This window comes from Crocodylus porosus, unplaced genomic scaffold, assembly GCF_001723895.1.
Source record: "Crocodylus porosus isolate Cpor-Errol unplaced genomic scaffold, CroPor_comp1, whole genome shotgun sequence".
Lineage (NCBI taxonomy): Eukaryota > Metazoa > Chordata > Crocodylia > Crocodylidae > Crocodylus > Crocodylus porosus.
Window position 1 is genome coordinate 16,301,704 of NW_017728915.1, and position 18,604 is coordinate 16,320,307.

The 18,604-nt window shown below is 42.9% G+C and overlaps 1 long non-coding RNA gene across 1 annotated transcript in view; it reads right to left on the reverse strand.

Annotated features, from left to right (window-relative positions):
* Positions 1–6,539: 6,539 nt before the first annotated feature.
* The window catches only part of LOC109310539, a 14,803-nt gene continuing 2,738 nt past the window's right edge, over positions 6,540–18,604 (reverse strand). The window contains exons 2-3 of the long non-coding RNA XR_002101243.1: positions 15,696–15,698; positions 6,540–6,550 (exon numbers count right to left, since the gene is read on the reverse strand). This is a non-coding gene — a long non-coding RNA (uncharacterized LOC109310539). The remainder of the gene's footprint in view (positions 6,551–15,695; positions 15,699–18,604) is intronic.

An 18,604-nucleotide genomic window follows, 5' to 3' on the forward strand; every position in this document is an offset into this window, starting at 1 on the left:
AGCGTAATAAAGGAGCGAGCGGCGTCACCGCCACCCCCCGCGCCCTCAGCACAGCGCGCGGACGCCCCTCGCGGCAACCGCCCCCGGAAGCGGGGGCAGGAGCTCGGCAAGGCAAGAACGGCTCGGGCGGGCCCGGCTGCAGGTGCCGCGGGCGAGGCGTCGGCAGCCCTGGGAAACGCGCTGCTTGTCCGCGGCCCCCTCCGTTGCCCGCCGGGAGTCGTCCCTGGAGCGCTCCCTTCGCCTGGAGTCCGTGCCGGGCGCGATCCTGCCTCTCCCCGGCGGGGCAGCAGGGGGAGTCCGCGTTAACCAGGTCGTTACACTCCAGCAGTGGTCCTCGACCTGTCTTGTACCAGGACCCACGTGCAAACATCAATGCTCCCGCCCCAGCCCGCTGCCCCTGCCTCCAGTGTGTGGGGCAGCCCCTGCAGGGCTACCGGCCTACAAGGGAAAAGCCAGGGTTTCCCACGTTTTTCCCCTTTAAAAGAGAATCCATTTTTAAAGTTTGTTCGCCACCTTTTATATGTCTTTGTGACCCAGTTTTGGATTGTGACCCGCAAGTTGAGAGACGCTCAGCGAGGGAACATGAAAGAGTGACTGCTAGCCGCCGGGAGACGTGTTGCCCTGAGAGCCTTTTGAAGGTGCTGCAGGTGGCCGAGCAATCATGAGGTACACAAACACAATTTGCAAGGTAGACCCCACGTTTTCAAATAGCAATCCATAGATTTAAAAACACCCTGCCTAGCTGTGGTCTTTCTGAGCTTTTTGCAGCAGAATTGCTCTGGTAGGTTTCAGTAGCAATACAACATGTGAAAACTAAGAGCTGGTGTTTTCCAAAGGATGCCTTGAGTCTGGGGAGGAGGCCTTGAGTTTCCAAAGGTTGAGAACCACTGGCCCAAGCACATTAGCATTCAAAATAGACCCAACCACGCAAATTTACTCCTAGGGTATGGACAGGCATTCTCATCTGAAGCATTGTGTTTCATGCACCTCAAACCCACATAACAGGGGAGGGTGTTGCTAACCTTGCATATGCTTCACTGTCAAAGCCTCTGCGGGGGGGTGGAGAAAGGGGTAGCTAAGGAGAGTCCTTCCCAGGGCTGCCAATGCCTTACACCCTGTGGGCAGTGCCAAGGTCACCTGTTTACTGCTTGCCTCTCCATTGGCTCCTTCAACCATTGCCACTTTATTCTCAAGCTTTTTTAGACTCAAGGCACTCCCTACAACTTTTCTAAATCTAGCACCTTCTGCAGATGTGGCAGGGGGAGTCCCTCCTTTTCCCCATACGAGGGAGATGTGTATCTCCACCTTTGCCTCAATGCATAAAGACCAAGGAGAACCTCCTGCCCACCAGAGAGCTCAGGGGCAGGGGTGACACTTCCCGTGTCCTGTTCATGTTGGTGGCATTGACAGTCTAGGTTCTCAGGAGGCCAGCAGCAGCAGCCTCAGGGGGTTCTTCCTACCACAGCCACTTCACAGTCCAGCCCCACATAGCATTTCCCAGAAAAGGAAGCACAGTAGGATATTTCCACCACTTAAAAAGATCACATGGCACCACACATGGGGCACAGGGCTGGTCTGAAGCATGTGCTGCATGTGGTGTCCATGCCAGATCAGCCTTGTGCACTGGCTTCAGCACATGGGGCAGGACTTTGGGCCAGATGCAGCACACAGGGCCAGTCTGGCACAGGTGCCACATGCAACATGTGCCCCGGACTGGCTCCTAGAACTGCATGCAGAGTACACCGACTCCAGCCCCACGTGCCAATTGCAGCATGTCACCCCAGCTCCAAATGGCATGCAGTGTATAGGGCTAGACCAGAGTACATGCTGCATGTGGCATGGCACCCTTGCCCAGGTGGTGCACAGGAGAGTCTGTGGGCCTGATCCAAACTGGGCCCAGATCCAATATGCAGGGGTGGTCCAGCACAGGAATCACATGCAGCATGTATGGGCCCCAAGCCCCATACTACGTGCGGCTCATACCAGACAGGCTCTGCCCACCACATGTAGTATGTGGCGTTGCGACCAGCATGTGTTGCATGTGGTGCACTGGTCCCAGACTCAGACAGCACTGTAGGTTGGGTGATAGGACTCCATGGACCAGAAAAAGGTAACGTTTTGGGGCAGTTTTGCCATGGTTTGTGCTGTAAGCCACTTAAACAGCTGTGTGCTTGCTTTTTGCAGTGCTAAAAAGATGTTCTTAGCACTACAAATGTAACACCTGTTTGTGGCCCTACTCAAACCTTTGCCTAGATGCACAAAACCCAAGAACCACCGCATGCTGTACAACACCTATTACCAATGGATTCACTTAGTACAGATAAGGCCTGGGATAAGCAGATTTTTCTGACCTGCAAGAAGGGCATAGGGTATATGGAAATTGACTGTTCTACATTGTTTTAGTGATGACATAGAAGGACTTGAAAAGTTTTTGAATTTTTCTGTTCTAGTATATTTTTATTTTAGAAACTCGTGATGCAGAGGGTCTTTCCTCCTTCCCCCCACCTTTTTAACCTAGGCTTTAGGACTCTGGCTCTGTGTACAAAGAAAACTGAATTTGTAAAAAAAAGAAGGGATATAAGAACCAATGATACAGTGTGTTCAAACTGTATTTGGAATGCCTGGGTCTAAATTACAAATGTCCGGGGGACTAAAAGATAGGATGCCAAATTTCTCTAGTGTGTACAGAACTTCTGAAGGCTGAAGAACAATAAAGAAATAATATTACCACAAAGCCAAAAGAACAATATATGAGCACTTACAGAAAAGAATTTTGAGTCAGTAAGCTTTGCTTTTTTAATATCTGAGTACCTTCCACATCAAATCAATAGCCGTATACCTGGTCAGCATCATGGAAGTTCTGACATTTTCCCCTTCAAGGTGTCAGAAATCTGCTTTGGGTGGGTTTTTGTGTGTTTGGAAATGAAGGAGATTAGAGTGGTCTGGAAATTAGATGAATATTTAAATCATACCCCTTGGAACATGGCAAGTAAATCTGAAGGGGGAGACTTTGAAACATTTCCTAGAAACTGTCAGACACAAGTTTTGCCTGATCTCCTATAGAAAACTATTATAGCAGAATTCTAGCAATAGACTGCCCTGTTTTCGTTTTTTCAAAACATAAGTGCTATACCGGCTCAGACCAATGGTCTGTCTAGCCCAGTACTGTATCTGTGACAGTGGCAAGTAGTAGATGCTTTAGAAGAAGAGTAGTATGACATGGGTATGTGTAACATAATCTAGACATATCCATCACGGCCTCTCTGGTATCAGCTAAAATTGGTTTAGGGATGTCAGACACTACATCCTTGATTATTCTACTTTATAGCCCCCAGTTTATTTGTCCTCCATGAATTTGTCTAATCCCTTTTTGAATCTAGTTACATTATCTGCCTTCATAATCTCCTTAGGATCAGTTCCTACAAGCTGACTATGCACTTTGTAAAAAGTATTTCCTTTTTTTGTTTTAAACCTGCCTCCTGATAATTTCAGTGAGTGCTCCCTATTTACTGTATTCTGGGATTCAGTGAATGACCTATTTCCTATTCATTCTACTCACACCATTCATTATTTGTAGACCTCTTATCATACCTGCATGCCCCCCACTTCCTCTTCCCCAACAGGCTTCTCCTTCCCAAACTGAAGAATCCTGGCCTTTTCAGTCATTCCTGGTCCATAGGCTACTCCATACCTTAACCATCCTTCTCTGTACCTTTTCTAAGTCTACTACAGCCTTTTTGAGATGTGGAGATCAAAACCGTACACAGTATTCAAGATATGGGGTCACCGTAGATGTATACAGAGGCATGGTGATGTTTTCAATTCCATTCTTAATAATGTCCAACTTTTTGTTGGCTTTTTTAATCGCTCATGCATTGAGCCAATGTTTTTAGAGAACTGTCTACAATGAGTCTAAGGTCTCTTGTCTGAGTTATAACACCTGGTTTAGAGCCTAGCATTGTGTATGTATAATTTAGGTTATTTTCCCCCATGCGCATTACTTGGCATTGGCAACAGTGAAGTTCATTTACTACTTTTTTGTCCATTCAATTTTGCAAGATATTTCTGAAACTCTTCAAGGTCAGTTCAGGATTAGAGTACCTGGAATAATTTAGTGTCACCTGTGAACTTCATCTGTGTTTTCACTAGTCATTCCCTTTTCCAAGTCATTTAAAAAAAGTTGAGCAAAATGGCCAAGGGACATTTGTCAAAAGATTTTTGAAAACAAGCATATTGTATCAACTAACTATCCCTTGTCAACATGTTTGTTAACACCCTCAAAGAACTCTAGCACATTGGTAAGACAGGATTTCCCTTTACAAAACAAAAAAAAACCCATACTGAGTCTTCCCTAGTACCTCATATTTATCATGTGACTACTCATTTTATTCTTTATTAGGGATTCTAGCCATTTGTGAGGAATAGAAACAAGACTCAATGGTCTGTAGTTCCCAGGATCACCTCTGGAATCCTTTCTGAAGACAGGTGTTTTGTTGGCAATGGGCCAGTGCTCTGGCAGAGAACCCATTTGTAACAATAGGTTACTATTATTGCCAACAGTTCTGCAATTTCACATCTGAGTTCCTTCAGAACTCTTGAGCGAATGCCATCTGGTGCTAGTGACTTACTAGTGTTTAATCTATTGATTTGTTCTAAAACCTTCTTTATTGTCACTTCAGTTTGATCCAACTCTTTGGATTTATCTGCTAAGAAGAATTGATTCGGTGTGGGAATCTTCTCGATATCCTCTGCTGTAAAGACTGATTCAAAGAATTCATTTTCCTTCTCCACCATGGCCCTCCTGTCGTTTTTACACTTTGGTCATCTAATAGTCCCACTGACTCTTTTCTGTTTCCTATTTCTGAGGTATTAAAAAATCTTATTAATATTAGCATTTTTCACAAGCTGCTCAAAATCATTTTTTGACCTACCGCATTATGCTTTTGCCAAATTGTGCATGCATTCCAGTTTTCCTCATTTAAGCATGTCTTCCACTTTTGAAATAAAAGGACATTAAAACTGTAGAATTCTTGGTTCCAAAATGATACCTTTTACTAGACCAACTGAGAAATTGCAAAAAACCTTTTTGCCTTTTTGTCTTCACTAGCCTCCTTTACTCTGCTGTTAAAACCATGCATGGTTCTTACTAAATTCCTTACTACCCTTTTTTATCTGCAGCATGCACTTGTTTTCTGAGGCTCTGTTATAGTGTTTATACACAGCTTCCAGGCTGCCCACTAGGTTCTGAGCTGCTTCCTGCTCCTCTCTTTTCACTGGAGGAAAGGCAAGTGGGGAGATACAGGGTTACGCTGATGGTCCGTTCTGTTCCCCCTCAACTTCTAAGAGTCGGCAGGGGGAGAAACAGAACCATACGTCTGTGGCTGCCTGCAGCAACATATATGATTTTGAAGCACTCCAGTGGTAGGGAGTAAGGGGTAACAGGGGAGGCTACAAATCTGTCTTTACAAAAATGTTCCATTTTTCTAATTATGCTGCATTTTGAATGTCTGTGTGCACTCAGTGAGATTGCTGTGTGTCCTTTGTCTCTGACTGGTGCTGTAGCAGTAGTGTAACTGAGAGGGACAACCAGGACACCAGCCCCAAGCATCTCCTTTGCCAGGGGGTGCAAAAGCTGACTATGCCAGCACAACTGGCATGGCAAGAGCTGGTGCTGCCCTGTGCACTGGCAGCTGCCCCAGGCTTGGACCTGCCCTGATAGGCTTTGGTCCTGCAGCCTCTTCACTCACTCCTGCTGTTTGCTTAGAAGCTGTCTTTTGTATACTTCTACACTCCTATGATCCTCCCCCAGAAAACACCCAGAGCGCACAGCCCCAAAACAAATGCTCACTCAGAGCATCACCACCAGACAAGCAGACTAAAGTCACCCAAATTCATCCACTTTCCAAGAACCAGGAACCACTCCTTTTCCTCCCCACACATTGAGATCTATTAATAACTGTCCTGTTTGCACTTGCATGTTTCACCTTGGGATATGGGATCTGCATTGTCTAATAAGAGTGAGGCTTCATAGAATGAAATTCAGTCTTTGATGGGGCTGGGTTTGACATAGTATTTGCTTTGAAAATTAGGACTTAAGAGCTCAAACTGCCATCAGAACTGGGAACAAATGAAAGGACATGAGCACAGTCACCTCATGGAGATTGAAAGTGTTTGTTAAATTCTCAGTAACACCTTGTTGCAAATATATTGTGAAAATTTATAAACATCTTCTGAGACCTACCAAGTGCTCCAGAGAAAGCAAAAAGAATCAAAATGGGGGGTTCTGATATTTCAAAGAATTGGGGAATGGGGGGAAGAGGCAAGAAAATAACTGTTGTTTTTAAGTTGCTTTCTTTGTATACCCTGAAGTAGAAGAAAGGGTCACAAGCCCAATTAAAAAAAATATCCCTAGAAAAATAGGGCAACTTGCATCCTAATTCTGCTGTGATTTGGTTCTCAGACACTGGGTGCATCCATAGTCAATGAATGCGACACAATGAACTCCAGAGCCATTTGAGGTGGAGAAAACTGCTCCCAGGAGCAGGATCTACTCGTACACCTGGGACAGCAGCAATTTGAGCTGGGGTGAAGCAGGCTGGGCACAATTTACACCCGCCATCAGCGTCCACATGTGTTTTAGTGCAGTAAATTACTCTGCTGTAAGATAGTACTGTCTCCAACAGTACTATCTTATAATGGAGTTAATTTACTGTGCTCTGGTACACATGTAGACGGTGATATTTTAATTGATGATTAATCTAGTCTGCAGTAAAGCGTGCATTTAAATACACCAACAGTGTGTAATGTTAAGCATTTTGCCAAAGTCCTGGCAGGGTTGTGGCTTAGCATCTACAAGCTTTCCCACCAGCAGTTCTTTTGCTGTCAAATATGACAAGGACATGACACTGAACACTGTGATGTCATAAAAGCAGGAGACATCATTAGGATTTGTGGGAGACAGGGGCAGTGGAAGTATACCCACATATTCTCAAACTGACTTTTCTGTCAACATTTGTTTTTATCCCCTCAAATCTTAATAGATGCACTCTACTTGGAAAAATGCAGTCAGTGTATTAATGGGTCAGATATTTTTCTGAGTTAACTAGTAAACCAAAAACCAAAATATTTAAAAATGCTAAAAGTATATTTTACTCTCCAATAACTCAAACATCACTAAAATGATTTTCCTCAAGCATTACAAAAATGCCAAGTGTCTTCTATTTTCCAATGACTAAAAAATTGCTAGTGATTCTCTCTCATATATATATATATATATGAAGAGGGAGAAGATGCATAAACATCTCAGTGATTCCTTTATCACAGGAGCTCAAAAACCTAGCCACTGACATTGTGGCCTCCATCGCTCTACTAGAATACCTCAAAAACATAAATAAATTTAACTTCACAAGTAGGAAGTAGGAAAATCTTTTATCAAACACTGTCATAGTGTTCAGGACACTTGAAATGGCATCCTGACGTTTCAGTATTTATTCTGGGCTTTAAACTGTACAAAATGCAAGCAGCAGCTGGAACCAAGGTTTGAGCTTGTGCCCAGTTAAAATAAAAAGTATTCACTTTTGGTCCTAAATAGTGGGTATGGACAGATAAATACAATTATACTATCAAAAAGAGGGGGGAACTTAACTGTGTCTTAAGCTGATCCATTTTAACTGTAACTGTTTTTTGCCTCTGCTCTATTTTAGAGCAAGTGGAAGCAAAACTGCAGTAATCAAGCAGCTCTTTCACTCCTGTGTAAATTTTCCCTGGCTTAGTTTCCCTACTACAGGATAGGGGAAAACACAGGAAGCAGGTACAATGGATCAACTGACAAATGCTCATGTAAGTTCCTGCCCCGTTTAATTGTGTCATATAATTTTCCTATAAGGTGCTTTTCATACAAATAATGAATATCTGAAAAGGAGTATGCCTGATTAAAAGCTTTAGTAATATGCTCTTTTTTACTCAGTAAAATAAATACCCCTTTGCATGTTCTACCAGGTGAACTTTGGAATTCAGTTCAAACTTTCTAATTTAATCTGTTTGAAAATTGCAAAAAAGTCTGTATCTGAAGTATATATTTTAGTTAATTAATGTCACTTTAACAAGATGTAAAAAATAACAGCCTTTCCTGGGAAATATTTAATGGAGGACAAAATTAAACATGAGAAATTTTACATGTCAGCTGGCCAGAAACTGGCTGATTATCTCATATTTCTGGATAGTATTGAAACCAGTGGAAAAAAAAAAGATATAAAAACAAAGTGAAATTATAGTGTAATTAGATTTCAGAAATCAACTCTTGATTTGTGAAGGATTAAAAGCTTTGCATGGATTTTTTAGTATTACTTAAAGACACCAGATGAACCTCATCAAGTAGCTTTGCATTTAGACATAAAGACAGTATAAGCTTTCCCACTTGTACTCTTGCTGTGCCTCAACCCTGATGGAAAATAACTCAGGGAGTGAGAAACTACATCAGTCCTCAGTCTTCTGAGACTGCCAGCAAGGTTTGGAGCTCGTGCCAGGTGTCATGGTTTTTGTGATGTGGGTACATCTGCTGCAGACTGGACTGAGACCACCTGCTCACTTCATGTATTCCAGAAAGGAGCCTACTTTGGACTGGATTTAAATTTGCAGTGACAGGGACAAGACTCTGTATCTGTTATTCCTTGAGTGTGTTTTTGCTGAAAATCTATTATCCAGGAGAGGACAACCTTTTCAAGGTAATACTTGTTCTTGGTATACAGCATGCTGATTTTTCCAATGGCTTTTTTGAATAGCAACTGCAAACAAATCTTGGTAATCTTATTTAAAAGAAAGAAACAAACAAACAAATTTCTCTTACCTCATGTCTTTAATTTGTTCCTTTTATCTCTTATGTGAGAAAATGTCACATGATAAAAACTTACACTGTTTAAAAGGTTATCCATTCTTCCAACAGGCCTGTGAACAACTCAGTCCTTAACTTTAACATAGAACAAGTTAGACATACCCTGGATTTGTCAGTGGGTGTGTATTTTAACATTTTTGAATGCTCTAAATTGTTTTAGCTTTTATTATTATCTATGGCAAGAAACCAGTAGAAATAACAGTCATCTGTATAATATGGGATGCATCTGTTTATTAGCTGAGATCAAGGGAGGGGAAGGACAAGTTCTGCCTGGCCTACTGCTATTGAATGGTGAGAGATTCAGAATCTTTCTCCTTTAGGTAGTGAAGAAGATAAACATTTTGTATTCTTATAGTGCCTGGAGGGCTTCATTGAAATCAAGGCCCAATTGAATTAGGTGCTGTCCACGCTGATAGAGGCAATCCCCATCTGGAAGGCCTTACAGTGTTTTAGATGGATGGAGGGTTGGGGACCAAAATAGACGGTCCCCTTATAGACTTTACTCTGTAACATGCAGGCCACATCCAAATCATCCTAGTTTTTCAGTTGTAACATTTTTCAAGATTTCTTGACTGCTGCCTTGACTATTGCAATCTCATATTCACCTTTAATTTTAAAGTGTTGCCAAAGTAGTCTTTATTCATCACTTCAGTTGTATTAGTCCTTTTCCTTTGGTTTCAGTTTCTCCACTGCATTAAGCAAAGTTATAATCCTTACTTTACCATGTGGCTTTTCTGTACATCTCCATCCAATCTTTTCTCTCCCTAGTCCATAACCTGACACTTCACGCTCAATGATGCCTTTTCACTATCTTACACACTTTCACCATTGACCCTTTTATGCATGAAGCCTGTTCTCCAAATTAATCTTGCCACCACCATTAATACTCTTCACCATGATGCCAACAGCAAGTCACCCAGTGGTAGTGGCCACACCAGTTGCACATAAAAAAAATCTATGATACCTCTAAATGGTATACTTGGCTAATTATTATTTATGTTTCCATAACTCTTTGGAATCCTAATAAAGTGTCAGGGCTCCATTCTGCTAGACAGTGTAGAGAGAAGTAACAAAGGCAACAGTCCTTGTTCCAGAGAGTTTACAGTTTGGATTTTAAAAAACAATTGGTGATAGAACAGATTAACTACTGATCCTTTGCTAAGCTCTGTTAAGTGGTATGCTCTAGTATCCTATCTACTAATGCAAGTCTTCCTTACAGGGATACTGTTTCACATATAAGCTGTTGCATGCTCTAAGTTCTGCCATTGTTATCCTCAAATTTCTTGATTACTGCTGGGTAGAGTTGGGTCTGACTCTCAAAATCTAACATCACTGAAGTTCACACTTTCAATATGAATCAGACCAACTGCATCTTAAAAACCAGGTGCCTTGTCACAGATTTTCTGTCTTTTACAAGCATTTCTCTCTTGCTCAAGCAGAATAACTTGAACTGCAAGGCTGGTGTTCCTAGGAAGGGAGAAAACTATAGAAAATATACACCTCTGCAGATTGACACAATAACAATAACGACAGAGATTACATAAAAGCATGCATCTTAGCTCAGCCCTTGTCTCATCAGTGTCAGGTGGTGAAGATCATTCTGGACAGAAAGGAAAAGGAAAAAATACCCACCACCTTCTCAGATACTAGCAAAGAGTTGTCCAGATTCTCCCAGAATGCACTAATGGAAACACCTTTGGGTAACCAAGCACATTTGGAAACACCATTGACATGTCTTTGTCTTATGAGAAGGCAATGTGGTCACATTGCTGCTGCATATACACAGTTACCTTGTAACAAGGTCAAATGAATGTGTGTGATGATCATGGATCCGGGTTTTCCGTTTCACATGGAAAAACAGAGAAAACCACGGATTTCCCTTTTTTATCAGAGAAACCCATGGATTCCCTGTTTTTGCAAACAGCTCTGCAGCCTGCAAAAGCTGTTTGCAAACAGGGCGGAAAATGCCCAGCCCTGCCTGGAGGGGGAGGGCAGGGCCTGAGGCTCTCACTCTGCTGGGCTCAGCTCAGCCTTACCCTTCTCCAGGAGCCTGAGGTAATTGGGGCTTGGAGGGGGCACTGGCAGGGCTGGGAGGGAGCCAGGAGCTGGCCCCAGCCCCAACCCCAACCGAGCAGGCGGCAACAGTGGGGGAGTCAGCTCCATGCTGCTTCTGCTTCTGCTGCAGCTGCCTGCTGTTGGGGGCAGGGAGCTGCAGACTTGGGTCCCTGGCCCCATAACCCTGGCAGCTGGGGGCCCCTCCAGCAGGGCTGTGGGTGGGAGGGGGCAAAAGGCACAAGTAGGGCAGGAGGGTTGTTGTGGGGGCAGTGAGGGTCACCAGCAGTATTGAGGAGGACTTTGGGGGCAGTGAGAGGCACCAGCAGGGTTGGGGAGTGCTGCAGGGGGCTTTTAATTTTAATAAAGGATTTGGGGGGGGTGTCAGAATCTGTGATTTTTCATCAGAGAATTTGTAATTTTTTTTTAATCAGAGAAAATTGTTAAAAATGCTAATTATACTGGCTGAATACACCAGGTCCTTGTGTTAATACACTAAACTAGTAAATTAGATATCTCTAAATAGATAGGTGTAGAGAGAACTGTTGTGGGCATTTCTGCAATGCTATCCATGACAGCTTGCATGCTGGTAGCAGGCTAACACAAAGCTCAGTGTGAATTGTAAAGCCCACCCAGGAAGCAAGATAATTTCTTGGACAGTCAGCTTGTACTGCCACTGCTTGACTGAGCCACTTAAAAGCTATGACAATAGTGACTGCAGTGGCAGGATAGGTAACTTGTATGTATAGGGACCTATCAGAATCTCAATTTTGCAAAATCCATGGGGTGAGGGGAAAATGTTACTGAAAAGAAAATGCTGGCTCCCCAGAGGGAGCCAGCAGTCCCCATGACACTGTGATAGCCTACTGAAGTGGGGAAGGGGGTGGCCTGCCCACTTAAAGGGCTGCCAACAAGATGGATGCTGCCCCTTGCTGCTGATTGGTTGCAAGGGCTGCCTATCATGTGGTCCAGCTCCTCGCTACCAATCAGTAGCAAGGGATGGGGCCACATGACAGGCAGCCCTCACAGCCAGTCAGTGGCAAGGGGCAGGGCCAGTCAGCCAATTGCGGGGGGGGGGGGCAAGTCCCCCTCCCCCCATGAAGTGGCTGCCAGGCCCCACATTTTTCTGCCTGCAAAATCAGGAGGCAGCTACCACAAATTTGGTAGGTCACCACCTATGTAGAATATACATCAATAATTTCAAGAGGAAGTAGATTAAATAGAGTTTGAAAAGGAGAGAAAACACAGCTTGGGAATTACTTGCACAAGAAAAAAGGAAGTAGGCAGTTCTAGTCTGAACTCTGTCTCCAGTCCAAAAGGGTTGGTAGGAAGACCATTGCAGTGAGATCATCAAGATGGTCATATAGATTTCTAGTATACACCTTTCATTTTGCTTCCCATTGCTAGTCAGAAGTAATTATTTGATTTCTTTTCTCATAAAGGCAACAATTAAGATTTTTTTTTCAGCACTTAGTTTACTGGTGAAAAATCCAGTAAATGTGTAACAGGACCTCTAGACTAATAATCATCATTTATACAACTCATTAACATTTCACTCTGTCTTGGTGTGGTCGTTTGAAAAATATCCATTTGGGTTCTTGTATCAGGTATGTAACAATTTAAGCATTTGCCAAAGTCAGAAGCAAGTTTTCTGACATATGATGTAATCTACTGTCTGGGGTTTCTTACTATGTATGGAAACTTTAAAAAATGTTAAAAATCTTAAACTGGCCCTCCTCCCTTTCCCAGGGCAAATTATTTCAGCAAGATGGGTCAGGGGATGGTGTCTTCACTTCCAATGTTTACTACTATGCTGTCTATATTTTGGAAGTAATAACTAAGAGAATTGTTCTGAAATTTTATATTATATAACAATGCAACAGGCTTCCCCATGGCTGCTTAAGCTACTTTCATGCATTTAGCTCTAGCTGTACATGGCTTATTAGGGATTTACAGAAGAAAAATATAAAAAATTCCCAAAACCACATTGAATCTGCTCAATTAATTTTCTGACATCTAGGCAGTTTGGATTCTCCCAAAAATGCTTAGCGTAAGGCACTAAAAGTGAGTGAGGATAGTAGAGTCCAGCCTGTATCTTGCATTGCTTTTGGCCAGCATTCTGGAAAGCATCAAAGGCATTTCAGAATAAGATCATGTTTTAATCTCAGGGTTTATGGGGTTGTTACTCTGGACAATCACCTTCCTGAAATGTCAAATAATTTCTGACAACAGTAATGTATGTGGAGCTCAGTGGATGATGTTGCTAACACATTTCTGCTCTGCACCGTAAAAGAATCTTGCAAACTAGTCCACCGTTCATCTTCTGGAATGATTGTCACAGCAGGTAGCAGTTTGCTCTGGGTATGCATGAACATACATATAGAGTATCAAGAGGCAGGAATCCCCTTATCTTTTCAGAGGGATTTCTCTGCTTTTGTGCCTATGAATTCTTATTTCCAAAACCTTTTCCATTCCTCATCTTACTGAGGAAGAACATTGCTATTCTCCCACGAGGACAGCCTCACAGCATTTTCCAAACATTAATAAGCTCAGTCTTTTCTTAGGTAGGTATATAATGTACATTTTAGAAGCAACATAATCGAAGTTGGATTTACAATCCAGGTAATCCAACCTTGAATCCTGTTGTGTTTACAACACAACTCTCTTCCTCATGTGGTCAGATTCCTGACCCTATTCTTACTCTATGCTGCTTTCCATTAGCTTTTTCTTGCCTCGCAGGGCTTTCTTAGTAATTATACTTTCTTTAGACCCTTCCCCCCACTCTCAACCACCAATCTCAACTGCCAGGGAATTCTCCAGGCCCCAACAATCCCCTGGTTTCTCTCATTAACAGGACATCATAAAAACACATCTTGGCAACTCTCTAAAGCAGGGGGAGGAAAGGAAGTTAGTCATAGATGTAATCACCTTTGGTTCATTTTTTTCACCCACTCAAAAAGTATTTTATTTCAGAATTTCACAAAGTAGAAATTCTTCAACTCTGTAACTTGCCTTCTACCCTACAAGAACAAATAGGAATGGCAGGCAATATCTAAATGTGAAATCCTTTCATCCTTTGTCAGAGCATTGTTTAATTCACTGGATTTCACCAATCCAGTTGTGGATTTTCCTGTTTTTTATGCATGTCAGCTGTTTTCTGGGAACACATCATGACAAAGGAATAACAACCATTAGGCTAGGGACAAAAGTTACATATAAACTGGTTTAAGTGATTGGAAATTGGTTTAAACCTATACAGAAGTTCAGTGGACATAAATCACTTTCAAAACAGCCAAACCAGTTAAGATAAACCTGGTTGAATGTAGTATCAGACTTAACTGGTTTAGATTAAACCAGTTTATGGAACTTCTGTCCCAGATCCCTTCCTGATTCAAGTTAACTCACAGTCTCCCAGCATCCCATGATGCTTTGCAGCCCTGGGCTATGCTATCTCCTCCAATGGAGCAGGGATTGCTCACACCTCTGTTCCTTAGCCTGCTTCCTGTGTGTCAGCTCATAAGGATGGGTGGGGTGGGATAGACCCCAGACCCCCCTTAGCCAGGGTCTACACAGCATTGTGTGGGGAGGGAAAGCCCCTGCAGTGGGGGTTTTTTGGCTGTCAGCAGCCCTCCCCTTTCCAAGCTGCTAATTGCTTCATTGGCTGCCACAGGATGGAGGAAGAAGTCCTCCCAGCTTGGTGCCTGTCCTTGCAGGCCAGCATGGGGGCACCAGGGCAGCCCCGGAGAACTGCAGGGGGGGAGGGGGAATTATTTCCCTCCCAAACCCCAGAGCTGCTTGCCTTGGTTCCTGCAAGTCTCAGGCAGCCTCAGGGAGTGGAAGGAAATTCTCCTGCTCCTCTGCATTTGGTTTTGCCTCAGTTGCTGAGAGTTGCAGGGCAGCAAAAGAACCTCCCTGTGCTCCTTGAGGATGCCCCAGGCTATCCCTGAAACTTGCAACAGCTAAGGCAAGCAGCTCTGGGGTTTGGGAGGGGAAGAACTTCCCTTAGCTCCCTGGGGCTGTCTGGCCTGGGGGAGGCTCCCCCGAAGTGAGCCAGCACCTAGACAGCAGGTCCTTAACCCCCTATGCGAGGGCAGTAGGGGGTTAGGGGCATGTACTGAGGAGTCAATTGGGGACACTTGCTGGGCTGGCAGTGGCCAGCAGACTGGGAGATGTGCTCTAGCGTCCCCTGCCTACTGGCCTGGGTCAGTGCAGGCCTCCCCCTGCCTTTCCCAATTGAAAACTGAATGTCAGTTCAGTTGGTTATTGGTTCAATCACAGCTTAGAGGAAGCTGCCTATATTGAACTGATTCTGCCTTGGGCTTTTTGACCGTCTATACTTAGCCATAAAGCCTATACGGTGAATGTTATATTGTTTTTTTCCTGCTATGCTGTCATTAGAATTTTAAAAAGTTCATACAACAGCTGTATACACATTTCAACTTTAAAACCTCTGTTTGGGAAAAAGAACATAAAGCTTCAGTATTTTCTTAAGCAAAATATTTTATTTTCTCTAATTCAGCATTAAAAACAAGTGTAATGACTGCCCAAAAGCTTGCAGCATAAAGGACTGCACTATTCAGAGGAAGCAACTGAAACGTGTAAAGTGATCTAACAAGGAATAGAGGACATCAAAGAGCATAGATCATCTTTACAAGAGAGATAAGGGAGAAAAAAGGAGTCTCAACAGGGGAGAAGCACTGTCTAGAATTTAAAGAAGAAACCAATTGCTAAAACCGCTCACTTAGTAATTCACCTTCTTCTCTTTGGTCTTACTGTATATTTGAGCCTTGGCTCACAGAGATATACATTCATGTTATATAGCAATTTTAAATATACAAGTGTAAATATACAAGTGTGATAGTTTTTAGAGGTAAAGGTAAAAACAGAATCTTTGCATTGGCTGCTTAATGATGGCATGCAAATATCTGAAGGTTTAGTCCTATGTCACTATTATAGTATTACCATGGTAACTCACCAGGTTTGTGTTTTAGCTTGTATTTGAGTTCAAAGCTTATGAAAGTTGTCTTTTAGAAAGAGACAAAGATTAGACTAGGGTGTGCAGTTCAAGGGGTCATGAGGAAGATTGTGTTTACTCACTGAATGCTTTCTGGAAAAAAAACTTTCTAGCATCTCATCAGCCCTACAATGCTAAGAGGGAAACTAAATCAGGAATACGAGCAGCATAGAAAGTTTGAAGACGCTAAGAGCTGGAAGACTATTGAGGAGGTAGTAAATGTATTTCTCTTTCTCCATTCACGGCGTTATTTTTTTATATTTGTGTGTTTGAACAGAGATTCTGTATAATACTATGGTCTGTAGCTTTTTTTTTTTTTAAAAAAAAGTCTTCATACCACAAGCCATATTACTAACCCTGCAGCTAAAACAGATAGCCAAGGATGTTGATGTGCTACTTAAAAAGAGCTATAAACTAGCAGTGGCTAGTGGCAAGACAAACTATTTAAAAAAGGATCTGAAGCCTATTAACACAGAATCAATAGATGCTTGTAAAATCAGAATGATGCCATTTACACAAAATACAATGACAAATTTCTGAGACAAACATTAATTAATCTTAAAACTTCAGTAATTATAGCAAAATGTACAAATTAGACACCACTTCACTGCTGGGGTTCAGTTGCTTTGTTTCACATCTTATGAATCTGATGTCACTTCAAAATGGAACACACTGCTGAATGGGAGATAAGGTCCTTAAAAAAAAGAACAGACGATAAAGAGAAAAATTTATAGCAAAGCTGGTGTGAGCCCACTATAACCCAACAACTGATTTAAAAAAACAAAGCAAATTAGTTTGTAGTGAAGTGTTAAAGCATTACTGCAAGAGGGACTACAGAGAGAAAAAATTAGAAGGAAGACAGAATTCTTTAAAGACAGACTCCGAACTTCTACCTAAAAGAATATCCCCAAGATTTAACTTAGGGAAGGGAAGGGTTAAAACAGGCTCTAAATAACCAGCCTAACACTAATTTGTTATGGCAGTAAACCTGAATAGAGTTGATGTGATGAGGAACTGAAATTGCTTGCACATTAACTCCATATGGTTCAGGGCTTAAAACCTTTCAAACCAAGTCTGCTCTGAGCTGTGATGTTGATATTGTTCCTCCCATATTTATTTATTTTATCAATTAGAGATATTTCTTTTGGACAGGGCCAAGCTAACTTGTTTCAGTGTCTTAAATTAAACCAGAAATTAACTAATGCTTCCAATAATGAAATGTTAACATTAGGCCTACATAGTATTTAAAACATTCTGTATGATTTAAACATGCTCTTTTAACCATATTAACACAAGAAAAGAATAAATATGGTACTCAATGTAAAGCAGGGCAATAGATGGCCCAGTTTCTCAATTTGAGATTCATTAGCATTTCCTTGTGCCACTTAGGTTAGAGACAAACATTAGGTAATGCTTTCCCTGTATTTCAGGCATGAGCCCAACTAGATAATTCAATCATTAACTTAACCAGTCATGGTTGATTTTCTGTCTGGATATTTAACATTAAAGAACAGCTCTGAACAGATTATCATTAAAGATCACCAAAAGAACACTTGGCCTACTGTAAAATACAAGAAAATCCATGTATTTCAACTATCACTCCTATCCATTATTTTAAAGTTAAATTAGATAGCACAGATATGATTTACTTATTTGTCTAAGGCAATAACCATCCTTAGTAATCTAAAGAGAAAGCAACATACCAACTAACTGATGCTTCCAAAATTACAATCAATCTAGGGCAGGGCTGTCAAACAAACAGCCTGTAGGTTGTATCATTTGTAGAGCCATGTCATTTCGCCCAGGAATTCAGGAGAGAGGGGAAAAGGGGCAGGGACCAACGCCAAAATCTAGCATATGAAACATCATTAGGGATGAGTGTCAGCAACAGGGGTAAGCACTGGCTGCATTAACGCCTACAACTCCCTGCCTCCCATTTGCCCAGCTCCTGAGACAGTCTGAGGTCTGGATCTAGCCCCCAAGGGGTCTGTGGTCCGAATCTGGCTCCTAAGGTTAGAGACAGAAGGTGCACATAAATCAGTTTAAGTGATCAGAAACTGATTTAAACCTGTAACAGAACAGAAGTTCAGTGTACTTAAACCACTTTCAAAATAGCCCTGGGCTATGCTGGCTGCTCCAGGGGAGCAGGGTCTACCCCAACCCCTCTGTTCCCTAGCTGGAGCACTGTTATTTCTCTGACTAAGGAGTGGGTAGGGGAGCAGACCCCCCAGCTGACTACTACTGGCACAGGGAGGGGGGTGGATCACCAGACCGCCAGCTGGGTGCTGCTGACATACAGAGAGCGGGGAGCCTGCAATGGAGGATTGACTGCCTCCCAGAGCCATGCTCCCTTCTCAGCCTCTGGGCTGGCTAGGGGTGGGGGTATGGAGAAAGAAGCTGGCACTGGGCCTTGACTCTGCCCCGAGAACTGGGACCCAAGAACCACACCCCCTCCTCAGCCTCTTGGCTGGCTAGGGGTGGTGGGGGAAGCCTGCAGCAGGGGGCTTCATTTTGCCTCTCCACCCCCAGAGCCACACTGCCTCTCGGCCTCTGGGCTGGCTGGGGGCGAAGGAGAGAGGAAGTCCTTAGCTGGGGACTTCGCTCCACCCCAGAGTTGGGAGCCAGGAGCCAAGCCCCAGAAAGGGCTC